This window comes from Echinops telfairi, unplaced genomic scaffold (genome assembly GCF_000313985.2).
Source record: "Echinops telfairi isolate 266 unplaced genomic scaffold, ASM31398v2 ScPeMD7_7409;HRSCAF=8447, whole genome shotgun sequence".
Classification (NCBI taxonomy): Eukaryota; Metazoa; Chordata; class Mammalia; order Afrosoricida; family Tenrecidae; genus Echinops; species Echinops telfairi.
This window is the reverse complement of record NW_022111309.1, coordinates 2,684,955-2,688,780: the sequence shown is the minus strand read 5'-3', so window position 1 is coordinate 2,688,780 and position 3,826 is coordinate 2,684,955.

Here is a 3,826-nt window from a genome sequence, read left to right as displayed (position 1 = left end):
GGCCTTTCTGTCCCAGGTGGGCTCTCTGTTGTCCAGGTTCTCTGTCCCAGTTGGGCCTGTTGGTACCCAGTCTGTCTGCCCGAGGTGAGCTCCCTGGTGCCCGGTTTCTCTATCCTTGATGGGCCGCTTTGTATCCAGCCTCTCTGTCCCAGGTGGGTTCCATGGTGCCGAGCCTTTCTGTCCTAGGTGGACACTGTGTACCTAGTTTCTCTGGATCCCAGATGGGCACCCTGCTGCCCAACCTCTGTGTCCCAGGTGGACCTGAGTTTCCCCACATCTCTGTCCTAGGTGAACACTCTAGTGCCTGACCTCTCTGTCACAGGTGGATTCCATGGTGCCCAGTCGCTGCCTCAGATGAATCCACTACCTAGCATCTCTGTGCCAGGTAGGTTCCCTGGTGCCCAGACTCTCTCTCCCAGGTGGGCACAAGGTGCCTGGCATCTCTCTCCTAGGTGAACCCCCTAGTGCCTGACTTCTCTGCCCCAGGTGGTTTCCTTGGAGCCCAGCTTCTCTATCCCTGGTGGACACTGGGTACCCAGCCACTCTGTCATTGGTGAACCCCCTAGTGCCCAACTCCTTTGTCCCAGGTAAGTTCCCTGGTGCCAACCTCTCTGTCCTAAGAAAATCCCTAGTGCCCAGCCTCACTGTCGCAGGTGGGTTCCCTGGAGCCCAGCTTCTCTATCCCTGGTGGACACTGGGTACTGAGCCACTCTGTCATTGGTGAGCGCCCTAGTTCCCAACCCCTTTGTCCCAGATGGTTCCCTGGTGCCAACCTCTCTGTCCTACCCCTAGTGCCCAGCCTCACTGACGCAGGTGGGTTCTCTGATGCCCAGCGTCTCTGTCTCAAGTGGACACTGGGTGCCTGGCGTCTCTTGATCCCAAATGGGTACCCTAGTGTCTAACCTCTGTGCCCCAGGCCGGTCCCAAATGTCCCGGTGTTATGACCCAGGTGGGCCCCATTGTGCCCGGGCTGTCTGCCCCAGGTGGATTCCCTGGTGCCCAGCTTCTATCATAGGTAGACACTGGGTGCCTCTCATTTCTGGATCCCAGGTGAGCCTCCAGGTGCCTGGCCTCTCTTCCCCAGGTGGGCTCCCTGGTGCCAGAACTCTCTTCCCAGGTAGACACTGGGTACCTAGATTCTGAAAATCCCAGATGGGATTCTTGGTGCCCAAACTCTCTTCCCAGGTAGACACTGGGTGCCTGAGTTCTCTGAATCCCAGGTGGGCCCCCTGATGCCCGGACTCTCTGCCCCAGCTTGGGCCACTGGTGTGCCAGTTGGATGCCCCAGGTGGGTTCCCTAGGGCCTGGCCTCTCTCCCCAAGGTGGGCCCCCAGTGCCCAGCCTCTCCACCACAGGTAGGGCCCATGGGGCCCGGCCTCTCTCGCCCAGGTTGGCCCGTGATACCCAACATCTCTGTCCTAGAGGAACCCCTTAGTGCCTAACCTCTCTGTCCCAGGTGGGTTCCCTAGTGCCCAGTTTCTCTGTCCCAGGTGGACACTAGGTTCCTGGCTTCTCTGGATTCCATTGTTCATGCTGGTGCCTGGTCTCTCTGCCCCAGATCGGTCCCCAGTTGTCCTGTTTGGATGTCCCAGGTGGGTTCCCTTGTGCCCAGGCTCTATCCCAGGTGGACACTGGGTGCCTGGCTTCGCTGGATCCCAAGGAGGCTCCCTGGTGCCTGGACTCTGTGTCCCAGGTGGACACTGGGTACCTAGTTTCTCTGGATCTAAGGTGTGCTCCCTGGGGAATGGCATCTCTGTCCTAGCTGAACCCCCTAGTGCCTGACCTCTCTGTCACTGGTGGCGGCCCTGGTGCCAATTTCTCTGCCTCTGGTGAACCTACTAGTGCCCAGACTCTCTGCCTGAATTATCTGGATCCGAGATGGCCCCACTAATGCCCGGACTCTCTGCCTCAGGTGGGTTCCCTGGTGCCAGGCCTCTCTACCCCAGGTGGGCGAGAAATGCCCGGGATCACTCTCCTAGGTACACCCCTTAGTGCCTGACCTCTCAGCCCTAGGTGGGTTTCCTGGAGCCCAGCTTCTCTGTCATTGGTGAACGCCGTAGTGCCCAGCCTCTTTGTCCCTGGTGGGTTCCCTGGTGCCAGCCTCTCTGTCCTAAGCAACTTCCTGGTGCCCAGCGTCTCTCCCAGGTGGATATTTGGTGCCTGACTTCTCTAGATCCCAAGTCGGCACCCTAGTGCCTGGCCTCTCTGCCCCAGGTCAGTCCCCTGATATCCCAGGTGGGCCCCCTGGTGCCCGACCCTTTTGTCCAAGGTGAAACCCCAGGTGCCCAGGCTCTCTGTCCCATGTGTACACTGGGTACATAGTTTCTGTCAATCCCAGATGGGTTCCCTGGTGCCCAGCCTCTCTGTCCCAGGTAGACATTTGGTGCCTGACTTGTCAGGATCCCAGGTGGCCCCCATGATGCCCGGCCTCTCTGCCCCAGTTGGGGCCCATGGTGTCCCAGTTAGATGTCCCAAGTGGGGCCACTGGAGCCCAGGTTGCATGCCCCAGATAGACCCCTTAGTGCTCGGCCTCTCTTCCCTAGGTGGGGCCCGTCTGGCCCAGCCTCTCTCTCCCAGGTGTCCAGTGTTTCACGGCATCTCTGTCCTACGTAAACCACTTAGTGCCTAACCTCTCTGGCCCAGGTGGGTTCCCTAGAGCCAATCTGTCTGTCCCAGGTGGAAACTGGTGTACTGGTTTCTCTGGGTCCTAGTGGGCACGCTGGTGCCTGGCCTCTGCCACAGATCGGCCCCCAAGTGTCCTGTTTGGATGTCCCAGATATGCCCCCTAGTGCTGGCCTCTCTGCCCAAGGGGGTACCCTTGTGCCCAGCCTCTACCCCAGGTGGACACTGGGTGCCTGGCCTCTCTTCCCCAGGTCAGCCCCCAGGTGTCCCGGTTGGATCTCCCAGGTGGTTCGCATGGTGCACGGCCTCTCTGCCCTGGTCGGCCTCCTGGTGCCAACCAAGCCTCTCCGCCCCAGGTGAGTCCCCTGGTGCCTGGCATCTCTGTCCTAGGAGAAGCCCTTAGTGCCTGACTTCTCTGTCCCAGGTGGGTTCACAGGTGCCCAATCTCTCTGTCCCAATTAGACGCTCTGTGCCTGACTTCTCAGAATCGCAGGTGGGCCCCCTAGTGCCTGGCCTCTCTGTCCTAGGTGATCCCCCTAGTGTCCAGCATCTCCATCCCAGGTGGGCCAACTGGTGCCCACCCTGTCTCTCCCAGGTGGACCCTGGGTGCCTGGCTTCCCTGGATCCCAGGTGGGCCCACTGGTGCCCTGGTGCTATATCCCAGGAGGATCCCCTGGTGCCCGACCTCTCTGTCCCAGGTAGGGCCCCTAGTAACCGGACTCTCTGGTTCAGGTGAACCCTCTATTGCTCAGACTCTCTGTCCCAGGTAGACACTGGGTACCTAGTTCTCTGCATCCAAGTGTGCATGCTGGAGCCCAGCCTCTCTGTCCCAGGTGGGTTCCCTGGTGCCTGGACTCTGTGTCCCAGGTGGACACTGGATACCTAGTTTCTCTGGATCCAAGGTGTGCACCCTGGAACCCAGCCTCTCTGTCCCAGGTGGGTTCCCTGGTGCCCGGCATCTCTGTTCTAGGTGAACCCCCTAGTGCCTGACCTCTCTGTCATTAGTGGCGGCCCGAGTGCCCAGTCTCTCTGCCTCTGGTGAACCTACTAGTGCCAAGATCCTCTGCCTAATTTATCTGCATCCCAGTGTCCCCCCTGATGCCCGGCCTCTCTGCTCCAGGTGTGTTCCTGGTGCCAGACCTCTCTGCCCCAGCTGGGCGAGAAGTGCCCGGCTTCTCTCTCCGAGGTAGACCCCTTAGTGTCT